Source organism: Erinaceus europaeus, chromosome 16, assembly GCF_950295315.1.
Source record: "Erinaceus europaeus chromosome 16, mEriEur2.1, whole genome shotgun sequence".
NCBI lineage: Eukaryota > Metazoa > Chordata > Mammalia > Eulipotyphla > Erinaceidae > Erinaceus > Erinaceus europaeus.
The window spans coordinates 68,435,151-68,447,612 of NC_080177.1; positions in this window are offsets into that span (position 1 = coordinate 68,435,151).

A 12,462-nucleotide genomic window follows, 5' to 3' on the forward strand; every position below is an offset into this window, starting at 1 on the left:
ATACTTCGAATGGAAAGGAATAAGGATAAAGAAAGGATCCACAAGGCTGCAAGAGAAAAACAAAGAGTCACCTACAAAGGAAAACCCATAAGATTAGCAGCAGACTTCTCCATACAAACACTACAGGCCAGAAGAGAATGGCAAGATATCTATCGAGTACCCAATGAGAAAGGCTTTCAGCCAAGAATACTATATCCTGCTAGACTGTCATTCAGACTAGATGGAAGCATCAAAACCTTCTCAGACAAGCAACAGTTGAAGGAAGCAACCATCACCAAGCCTGCCCTGAAAGAAGTTCTGAAAGGTCTCCTATAAACAACCAGACCACCACAAATAGGACATATATCAAAACACTCTAAAACTCTTCAAGAATGGCGTTAAAATATCTTCAATCTTTGATATCAATAAATGTCAATGGCCTGAATTCACCTATTAAAAGACACAGAGTAGGAAGATGGATCAGAAAACACAACCCAACAATATGTTGTCTACAGGAAACTCACCTAACTCAACAAGACAAACACAGACTTAAAGTGAAAGGATGGAAAACTATCATACAAGCCAATGGCCCACAAAAAAGGGCAGGAACAGCTATTTTCATATCTGACATGATAGACTTTAAAATAGATAAGATTAAAAAAGATAGGAATGGACACTACTTAATGCTCAGAGGATCAGTCAATCAAGAGGACTTAACAATTACTAACATCTATTCACCCAATGAGAAGCCATCTAAATACATCAAACTTCTACTGAAAGAGCTACAGCAATATATTAACAGTAACACAATCATAGTAGGGGACTTCAACACCCCACTATCTCAACTTGACAGATCATCCAGGCAGAAAATCAGTAAAGACATAAGGGAGCTAAATGAAGAGATAGATAAACTAGAACTATTGGACATTTTCAGAGTCATTCATCCCAAGAAACTGGAATACACATTTTATTCAAATCCACATGGATCATTCTCATGGATAGACCATATGTTAGGCCACAAAGACAGCATCAGCCAATTCAAGAGCACTGAAATCATCCCAAAATGATTCTTCTCAGACCACAGTGGAATTAAACTAACACTTAACAATCAACAAAAGATTAGTAACAGTCCCAAAATGTGGAAGCTTAACAGTACACTTCTTAACAACTTCTGGGTCAAAAAGGAAATCAAGGAAGAAATCAAAATGTTTCGAGAGTTCAATGAAAATGAAGACACAAGCTATCAAAATATTTGGGACACAGCTAAAGCAGTCCTAAGAGGGAAGTTCATAGCTATACAAGCACACATTAGGAAACAAGAAAAGGCACAAATAAACAGCCTGATTGCACATCTTAAAGACCTAGAAGAAGAACAACAAAGGAATCCTAAAGCAACCAGAAGGACAGAAATCACTAAAGTTAGGGCAGAAATAAATAACACTGAGAATAGGAAAACCATACAAAAGATCAATGAAAGTAAATGTTGGTTCTTCGAAAGAGTGAACAAAATCGACAAACCTTTAGCCAGACTCACAAAACAAAAAAGGGAGAAGACCCAAATAAATCGGATAGTAAATGAAAGAGGAGATATCACAACAGACATTGCAGAAATTCAACATATCATGCGAGGCTTCTATGAACAACTATATGCCACCAAGCTAGAGAACCTGGAAGAAATGAATGATTTCCTAGATACCTACCAACTTCCAAAACTAAGTATAGAGGAAGTGGATAACATGAACAGGCCCATCACAGCTAATGAAATTGAAACAGTTATCAAAAATCTTCCCAAAAATAAAAGTCCTGGACCAGATGGTTTTACAAATGAATTCTACAAAACTTTCAAAGAAGAACTAATACCTCTACTTTTAAAAGTATTCCAGAAGATTGAAGACACTGGAATACTCCCTGCCAGCTTCTATGAAGCCAACATCACCCTGATACCAAAAGCAGACAGGGACACAACCAAAAAAGAAAACTACAGACCAATATCTCTGATGAACATAGATGTGAAAATATTGAACAAAATTCTAGCCAACCAGATACAGCAGTATATCAAAAAGATTGTTCATCATGACCAAGTGGGGTTTATCCCAGGCATGCAAGGTTGGTTTAATATACATAAGTCAATCAGTGTGATCCACCACATCAACAAAAGCAAGACCAAAAACCACATGGTCATATCAATAGATGCAGAGAAAGCCTTTGACAAAATACAACATCCCTTTATGATCAAAACACTACAAAAAATGTGAATAGATGGAAAATTCCGGAAGATAATGGAGTCTATATATAGCAAACCTACAGCCAACATCATACTCAATGGTGAAAAACTGGAAGCATTTCCCCTCAGATCAGGTACGAGACAGGGCTGCCCACTATCACCATTACTATTCAACATAGTGTTGGAAGTTCTTGCCATAGCAATCAGGCAGGAGCAAGGAATTAAAGGCATACAGATTGGAAGAGAAGAAGTCAAACTCTCCTTATTTGCAGATGACATGATAGTATACATGGAAAAACCTAAGGAATCCAGCAAGAAGCTTTTGGAAATCATCAGGCAATACAGTAAGGTGTCAGGCTATAAAATTAACATTCAAAAGTCAGTGGCATTCCTCTATGCAAACACTAAGTTACAAGAAATTGAAATCCAGAAATCAGTTCCTTTTTCTATAGCAACAAAAACTATAAAATATCTAGGAGTAAACCTAACCAAAGAAGTGAAAGACTTGTATACTGAAAATTATGAGTCACTACTCAAGGAAATTGAAAAAGACACAAAGAAGTGGAAAGATATTCCATGTTCATGGGTTGGTAGAATTAACATCATCAAAATGAATATATTACCCAGAGCCATCTACAAATTTAATGCTATCCCCATCAAGATCCCAAGCACATTTTTTAGGAGAATAGAAAAAATGCTACAAATGTTTATCTGGAACCAGAAAAGACCTAGAATTGCCAAAACAATCTTGAGAAAAAAGAACAGAACCAGAGGCATCACACTCCCAGATTTCAAACTGTATTATAGGGCCATTGTCATCAAAACTGCTTGGTACTGGAACATGAACAGACACACTGACCAGTGGAATAGAATTGAGAGCCCAGAAATGAGGCCCCACACATATGGACATCTAATCTTTGACAAAGGGGCCCAGACTATTACATGGGGAAAGCAGAGTCTCTTCAACAAATGGTGTTGGAAACAATGGGTTGAAACATGCAGAAGAATGAAACTGAATCACTGTATTTCACCAAATACAAAAGTAAATTCCAAGTGGATCAAGGACTTGGATGTTAGACCACAAACTATCAAATACTTAGAGGAAAATATTGGCACAACTTTTTTCCGCATAAATTTTAAAGACATTTTCAATGAAACAAATCCAATTACAAGGAAGACTAAGGCAAGTATAAACCTATGGGACTACATCAAATTAAAAAGCTTCTTCACAGCAAAAGAAACCACTATAGAAACCAAGAGACCCCTCACAGAATGGGAGAAGATCTTTACATGCCATACATCAGATAAGAGTTTAATAACCAACATATATAAAGAGCTTGCCAGACTCAACAACAAGACAACAAATAACCCCATCCAAAAATGGGGGGAGGACTTGGACAGAATATTCACCAGAGAAGAGATCCAAAAGGCCGAGAAACACATGAAAAAATGCTCCAAGTCTCTGATTGTCAGAGAAATGAAAATCAAGACAACAATGAGATGTCACTTCACTCCTGTGATAATGTCATACATCAGAAAAGGTAACAGCAGCAAATGCTGGAGAGGGTGTGGGGTCAAAGGAACCCTCCTGCACTGCTGGTGGGAATGTAAATTGGTCCAACCTCTGTGGAGAACAGTCTGGAGAACTCTCAGAAGGCTAGAAATGGACCTACCCTATGACCCTGCAATTCCTCTCCTGGGGATATATCCTAAGGAACCCAACACATCCATCCAAAAAGATCTGTGTACACATATGTTCTTGGCAGCACAATTTGTAATAGCCAAAACCTGGAAGCAACCCAGGTGTCCAACAACAGATGAGTGGCTGAGCAAGTTGTGGTATATATACACAATGGAATACTACTCAGCTGTAAAAAATGGTGACTTCACTGTTTTCAGCCGATCTTGGATGGACCTTGAAAAAATCATGTTGAGTGAAATATTCAGAAACAGAAGGATGAATATGGGATGATCGCACTCTCAGCCCGAAGTTGAAAAACAAGATTAGAAAAGAAAACACAAGTTGAACCTGAAATGAAATTGGAGCATTACACCAAAGTAAAAGACTCTGGGGTGGGTGGGTGGGTGGGGAGAATACAGGTCCATGAAAGATGATGAATGACATAGTGGGGGTTGTATTGTTAAATGGGAATCTGGGGAATGTTATGCATGTACAAACTATTGTATTTACTGTTGAATGTAAAACATTAATTCCCCAATAAAGAAATAAATTATTAAAAAAAAATATGTAACTGCTGTTCTAAAATGAGTCCAGCGGAAAGTAGAGGCAGAAACTAATCATTTTAATGTAATAGGTTGTGGTAAATATTAAGGAGTCGTGGGGCAGGGGTAGATAGCATAATGGTTATGCAAAGAGACTCTCAAGCCTGAGGTTCCAAAGTCCCAGGTTCAACCGCCTCCCTAACCCCCTCCCTCCCCCTGGCGCACCACCATAAGCCAGAGTTTATCAATGCTGTGGAGAAAGAGAAAGAAAGGGAAGGAAGGAAGGAAGGAAGGAAGGAAGGAAGGAAGGAAGGAAGGAGAAGTAAAGAGAGAAAGGGAGAAAAATAGAGAAAGAGGGGTGGGGAATTTTAAAAAGAGAGAAAGAAATTAAAAGTCGTGTCGGGTCAGTAAAATAGCTCGTTTGGATAATGCTATGCTATGTGTATAACCCAGGTTCAAACATGGTCCCCAACAGCACTGAAGGAAGCTTACGTGCTGTGGTCTTTTTCACTCTCTGCCTCCTTACTTTCTCTTTATCTACCTAACATTTAAAGAAAAAAGGGGGGGAGAAGAGTGCACAGAATGCTGTTGGATTGTTTGATGGGGTATCAAGATAAAATGGGGAAGTGGTACTGAGAAGTGGTCTTCAACTTAATCTTGAAAGAGACGAATTAAGGGAAGGAAGTTAGAATGATTCCAGTCTGGAGTAGGGCACCAAAGTAAAAACCCTGGGGCGAGGGTAAGGGTGGACATGTGGCTTCCTGGGGTGGGGGTGGGGTGGGGGTGGGGGGTAGGGGTGGGATGGGACACAGTCTTTTGATGGTGGGAATGGTGTTTATGTACACTCCTATTAATTTGTAGTCATATAAATCACTAATTAATATGAGAGGGGAAAAATTGATTGTGTCTCAAACTTTTTAAAGCACAGACTAAATCTTTTCAATACATAGGCTGAGTCTTTGACATGTTGACTCTCTCAAAAGCCTAGACCAGGGAGAACAAAAGCAACTGGTGGCACAGCTATATACAAGATGCTGGGTATTATACCCCAAACCCTAACACAGAGAATTTGATAGAGGAGGGAGAGGTAGAGAGGGAAAGATAAAGACATACACCTGAAGACCAGCTTTGCCTCTTGTGATGTATCCCCCCCCCCATAGGTAGGGAGCCAGAGGCTAGAACCTGGATCCTTGTGTGGGTCTTTGTGGTTTATACTGCATACACTTAACCAGTGCACCACTGCTTGACCTCATTTAACACATTTTTTTTTTTTGCCTCCAGGGTTATTGCTGTGGCTCAGTGCCTGCACGATGAATCCACTGCTCCTGGAAGCCACTTTTCCCCCTTTTGTTGCCCTTGTTGTTGTAGCCTTGTTGTGGTTATTATTGTTGTTGTTAATGTTGTTTGTTGTTGGATAGGACAGAGAGAAATGGAGAGAGGAAGGGAAGACAGAGAGGGGGAGAGAAAGACAGACACCTAAAGACCTGCTTCACCACCTGTGAAGCGACTCCCCTGCAGGTGGGGAGCTGGGGGTTGAACCAGGGTTCTTCCGCCAGTCCTTGCGCTTTGCACCATGTGCACTTAGCCTGCTGCACTACCGCCCAACCCCCATTTAACACATTTTTTAAGAATACATGATCCCAGAAAATGAAGGTACAAGAATAGGAAGACAATGGTGGGGTGGAAGGTAGATAGCATAAAGGTAATGCAAACAGACTCTCACACTTGAGGCTCCAAAGTCCCAGATCCAATCCCCCACACTACCATAAGCCAGAACTGAACAGTGCTCCGGTAATTTAAAAAAAAAAAAAAAAGGAAGACAATGGTGAAAGAATATGGGTAATGTAAGAGCATAGCTGTGTGAGTGGGGAGGTGGGGTGAGGGTAGGCCAGGAGGTGGTGCTGTGGCTCAGTGTTGAACTTACAAGTGTGGTATCTTGGGTTTGATCCCAGGTGTTGTATCAGAGTAGGACCAGGGCATGACCTTGAGAATAGGAGGACTCTTACTCCTCTGAAGGTAGAGGATGGGGACACATGTACAAACAAGTCATTATAGTTCAGGCCTGAGGGCTTAGATGTCTCAACTACTTCTTCTTCTAGTGTTTGCCCTTCTTCCGTAGCCAGTCAACAGCATCAGGTTGAGCCTGATGTAAAGTTTCGAGACCTCCTTTGAATCTGGAGAGGTGGCAGTCGTTGACTATGTGGGTCATAGTCTGTCTGTAGCCGCAGGGGCAATTCGGGTCGTCTCTGGCTCCCCAGCGATGGAACGCAGCAGCATAATCGTTCGATAGCGATTGAGGAGGGCCCAATCATAACGTGCTAGGTCAAAGCCAGGTTGACGCTTGCAGGGGTCTGTGATGAGGTGTTTGTTCTTTACCTCAGCTGACTGACAACTCTGTTTCCAAGAGACTGGAACAGAGAAGTTCAGTGTAGGCATAGGGGACCAGATTGGATGACGAGACGTCAAGCGTTGGACAGGGTGGGCGAAGATATCCGCGTATATTGGCAGGTCCGGTCGAGCGTAGACGTGGGAAATGAACTTAGATGATGCCGCATCCCGACGAATATCTGGCGGGGCGATGTTGCTAAGAACTGGCAGCCATGGAACCGGGGTGGAACGGATGGTTCCAGAAATTATCCTCATGGAGGAATATAATTTGGAATCGACCAAGTGGACATGGGGGCTACGGAACCCTACTGGGGCACAGTATTCTGCAGTGGAATAGCATAATGCCAGAGATGATGATTGTAGTGTGGAAGTGCTCGCGCCCCATGAGGAGCTAGCCAGTCTTGCAATGATGTGATTCCTCGCGCCCACCTTTGCTGCAGTTTTTATGAGATGTTCATGAAATGACAGGGTGCGATCGAGAGTAACGCCAAGATAGACTGGCTGGGCTTCATGCCGGATTCTCGTATCGTCAAGCTGCACATTAAGCTCACGCGAGGCCGAGGCATGGTGTAGATGGAAAACAGATGATACCGTTTTTGCAGTCCTAGGGATTAGTCGCCATTTTTTACAGTAATCAGATATCAGAGACATGTCTTTCGTGAATGTTTTCTCGAGGATGTTGAACTTGGATGCCTGAGTTGCACAGCAGATGTCTAAGCAGGGGTATCGGTCAGGGGGGAAGAGAGCTAGGATGGAAGTGCTTCCTTATGAGGGATGAAGGGTGTGTGAGCTGGAGATGGCCCAAGATTTCTCAAAAGCATCCCCTAGGAGAGTGTGATGCCCTACCAGCAATACGTCTCAGAAAATGTGTGCTTTGAACCTGTGATCCCAGATGTCAGTCTTTAATGGGAAGACACCTCCCACTCCTGAAACTCCTCAGGTAGACACCAGAGGGCAGTATTGCCCATCATATTCCTCAGCTGCTCACATTTTAATTCCTGTGATTGTTCCTTGGCTCCCAAGCTAGATTTGATGGCAGTAGTTGTGTTAGTCCTCACACTGTTTACTGTGTTTTACTGTTGTGAAAGTCCTGCCACAATTTGGGACGGTAAACAACGTGGGACTCAGCTGGGTGTTACTGAGCCCTGCTGCAGAGACCTGTGTGCCCATCACTCAGGGAGACGCTGTCTTCAGCCATCAAACACAACATCAAGCCTCTCAATCATGCCAGACATACCTGGAGAATGTAATAATCCATACTTTTTATTATTTGTTTACTAAATCTTGGCTACAGATACAGAGAAATGGAAAAGTAAGGAGACAGAGAGCAAGAGTGAGAGAGAGACACCTGCAGCCCTCTCTACCACTTCTGAAGCTTCCCCCTGCAGGTGGGGGTCAGAGGCTTGAACTAAGGTCCTTGCATATTGTAACATGTGTGCTCAACCGGACACACCACCACCCAGCCCCTAACCTATACATTTTTTTTTTTACTATTTGTGATAATAAGATTTCTTTCATTTATTCAGTAATTCTTGTTCCCTCGTGAGTTGTCTTTTTTTTTTTTTTACTGACTTATAGAGAGATCACTAAGTCGAGGGGAACGTGGTGGCTTATCCAATAGAGCACACAAGTTACTATGTTCAAGAACCTGGGTTCAAGCCTCTAGAGCTCACATGCAGGAAGAAAGCTTCACAAGCATGCTACAAGGGTGTCTTTATCTCTCACCCTTTACCTCCCCTTCTCTCTCCATCTTTATTCCTGTCTCTATCAGAAAAAGAAATAACAAAGGTGGGGCCAGGTAGTGGCGCAACAGGTTGAGTGCACATGATACAATTCACAAGGACCCAGGTTCAAGTCCCTGGTCCCCACCTGCATGGGGATAGCTTTGCAAGTGAAGCATTGCTGCAGGTGGCTCTCTGTTTCTCTCTCTCTCTCTATTACCCCCTACCCTCTTGATTTCTTGCTGTCTCTATCTAATTACTAAATAAATAAGGATAATAAAAAAATTAAAAAGGAAAAAATGACCCCAGGAAAAAATGGAATTCTTCTGTAGGGACTGAACTCCAGTAATAACCCTGGTGGCAAAAAGTAAATGAAGATTTTTTTTTTCACCAGGACTTTGCTGGTGCTTAGCGCCTCTGCAGTTCCACCTCATTCCACCTCTCCCCGTGCATTCTGGTTTGTCTGCTTCTTGCTTGCTTTTCCAAAGACAGGGAGAAGAAAGGAAAAGGAAAGAGAAACTGACCAGATCAGTCACCAGAGGGCCGAGACGGCTGCCAGGGCCGCAGAGCCCCTCAGACTGAACCCTGCCCACCCCTCTCCTTCCCTGTCCTCCTCACAGAGGCCACTACCTGTGTTCAGTGTATGCGGCACGGCTGATGGTCCCAGCTGGCCGGGGGCTCATTGTGGTCATCTCCTCCATTGGGGGCCTCCAGTACCTCTTCAATGTCCCCTATGGCGTGGGCAAAGCTGCGGTGAGGACCCTTTGGCATGGGGCTGGGCAGTAGGACAGAGATGGCTACTCACAGCTCAGGAGTCAGAGTGTAAGAACAGCTCACCTGCCCCTCTGCCCCTCCATAGACAGTCCTGTCCCTGGGTTCCTCTCAGCCAGAAATGCAGCACACGGGGCGGGGAGGGGGCGGGGAGAGGCGAGCACCTGCCATAACTGCTCCTGGGCAGGGCAGGGCAGGGCAGGGCAGGGACTGGGGCATCTTCAGTGGCAATGGGAGCGGGACAGTGATGTAACCACTGCCCTGACTTATACTCCCCCCCCCCGCCCCACCTTCTGTTCCTCTAGTGTGACAGGATGGCTGCTGACTGTGCCCAGGAGTTGCGACGCCATGGGGTTAGCTACGTGTCTCTGTGGCCAGGACTGGTGCAGACAGAACTGCTGAAGGAGCACGTGAAGAAGGAAGACAGTGCTGACAGTGACCTGGCTGAGAAGGTCGGCACAGGCCCAGGTGGAGATGCAACCAGCTGAGTGCGAATGTTACATTGCACAAGGACCCAGGTTCAAGTCCTTGCCTCCCCACCTGCAGGGAGGGAAGCTTCCTAACCTCCTCCTCTCTCGATTTCTCTCTGTCCTATCCAACAACAGCAATGCCAACAATAACAATAATAACAGCAACTAGGGCAACAAAAGGGGGAAAAATGGCCTCCAGGAGCAGTGGATTTGTAGTGCGGGCACCGAGCCCCAGTGTCATAAGCAGTGGAGCAGTATTACTGGTGTCTCTCTCATGTTCTCCTTCCCTCTCTCTCTTCTGCCTCAACCCATCGAAGCAATTAGATTTAATAATATAAATTGTAGGGACCAGGTGGTGGCACACCCACTTGAACACATATGTTACTATGTGTGTAGACATGGGTTCTAGCCACTGATGCCCACATGTTGTAGGGAGCCTCATAAGTGGTCAAACAGTGCTGCCGGTTCTCTCTCTCTCTCTCTCTCTCTCTCTCTCTCTCTCTCTCTCCTGCCCTCCTTGTCTCCCTTCCCTCTCAATTTCTGTCTCTACACAATAAGTAAGTAAAATATATTTTTAACAATGTGGTGTCAAGGAACAGGAAATGAGAGTTTAGCTCTGCTTCCTGTTTCTGCAGGCCACCCTGTCCATCATGCCCTATGAGATTTGTCTTCTTCCATGTCTCTAGCAAGGGTTGGCTAGCCTCTAGCCCAAGTGGGGTTCGATCCTTTATACCAGCAAGTTCAAACTCTCCAGACCTGACATCACTACCGCCTCTTATTTGAGCTGGATGGTGGGGTATCTCACTAGAACTATAGTGTAGTCTTTCCTGCTTACCATATGCCACTGATAGGGAGAGGCTTGTATTGTGTGTTTTGGGTGAGACCTGAGGCTCCTCTAGATGCTTCTTTGTGCCTTGATTTTTCACAAATCTATGCTTTAAATCAACATTTTACTGCAAAGTTTACTTATCTGTAGGACAATGAATTTCTCATTTCTCTTTAAACTGTTTTAAGTGCTGAATCTGTGCATTGTAAAGGGTGAAGTACTTAAAAAAAAAAAAAAGAAAAAGAAAGATATACCAGATATTTCACTTCTCAGGGAGCTCTATCCCTACAAGAAGACCTCTTCCTGTGGACCTGTTCCTGGTCTTCCCTCGAGAACTGCCATCTCAGACACCTGCTTGGTCACTGCAAAGCTGGAGCCCTCTGTTCCAGTGGGCAATGGACCCTCTGGCACCACAGCAGTGACTCTCCGGTCTCTAAATTCCCATCACCCCGCCATCTCTTCAGTGATGCCTGCTGCCTTGTACCTAGGCCTGATCTCTGGGTGAGGCCTGACTCAGCTATTGCAGATCTCTGGTGTCTGATTCCTGGAAGCATAGAGAAATGTGTTGCCCATGTCTAAATAATGGGCAGACGCCTAGCTGGTGATGCTGATTATCTCCTTCCTCTGTGGTCCGAACCCCCTGAATTGCTTTCTGAAGGGAGGCTATGGGGGAGCCTCCTTCACGAGGCAAAGCAACAGGATATGTGTTCTGAAGGTGAGCAAAGGCATTCTGAGAGAGCCCTCCTTGATCCATTTAGATGTATATTGTAAAAGGCAGTAGCCTTGAAATTCCCTTTTTATGCAGTTGTTTGTTAAGTGCTTTTAGTATGAGTTGCTTTAGTATGAGGTGGAAAATTCCTTGCCCTTTCCCCCTTGAATAAACAGGACCTAATCAGTGAAGGCCACCCATTGTTCAAAGGACCCTGCATGGGGACAAGCCTTATCAGGACCTAATCAGTGAAGGCCACCCATTGTCTTGTAAGTTGTTTGAAGGACCCTGCATGGGGACAAGCCTTATCAGGACCTAATCAGTGAAGGCCACCCATTGTCTTGTAAGTTGTTTGAAGGACCCTGCATGAGGACAAGCCTTATCAGGACCTTTGCACAGACTTTGTGGTGTGCTGTCTACCGGATGGGTGGTCATAGCTGATGGCAGGAGGATGTGGCGACCCTGCCTGGTTGAATTCTATTGGTTGTGTGATCTTACTATATTTGAAACTAGCCCGCGCTTTGCTTTGAATGGATCATGCTTTTGCTAAGTTTGAAATGATTGGATTTTGTGTTTGCTATAGCCTGTTATTGGATGTAGGTTGATAAGGTGATGTGTTCCCCCTCCCTGAGTGTAGTCTGAATTCCTATAAATTGTGTGGTTTGAGCCTTGTTCAGGGCCGAGCTTGGTAGACTAACACCAGTCACCATTTCGGCCTGGATTGCAATTCGTCAATAAACATCTTTTGCTTCCTTGCAGTGGATGGTGGTTTGATTTATGCTCGTTAACATATATTGCCTCCAGGGCTACTGCTGGGGTTCGGTGCCTGCACCACGAATCCACTGCTCCTGGAGACTATTCCCTTTTTGTTGCCCTTGTTTTATCGTTGTTGAGGTTATTATTATTGTTGCTATTGGTGTCGTTGTTGTTGGATAGGAGAGAGAAAAGGAGAGAGGAAGGGAAGACAGAGAGGGGTAGAGAAAGATAAGACACCTGCAGACCGCCTTCACTGCCTGTGAAGGGACTCCCCTGCAGGTGGGAAGCCGGGGCTTGAACCGGGATCCTTATGCCGGTCCCTGCGCTTTGCGCCACGTGCGCTTAACCCACTGCGCCACCGCCCGACCCCCTATGTAGATGACCTTTAAAGGTAA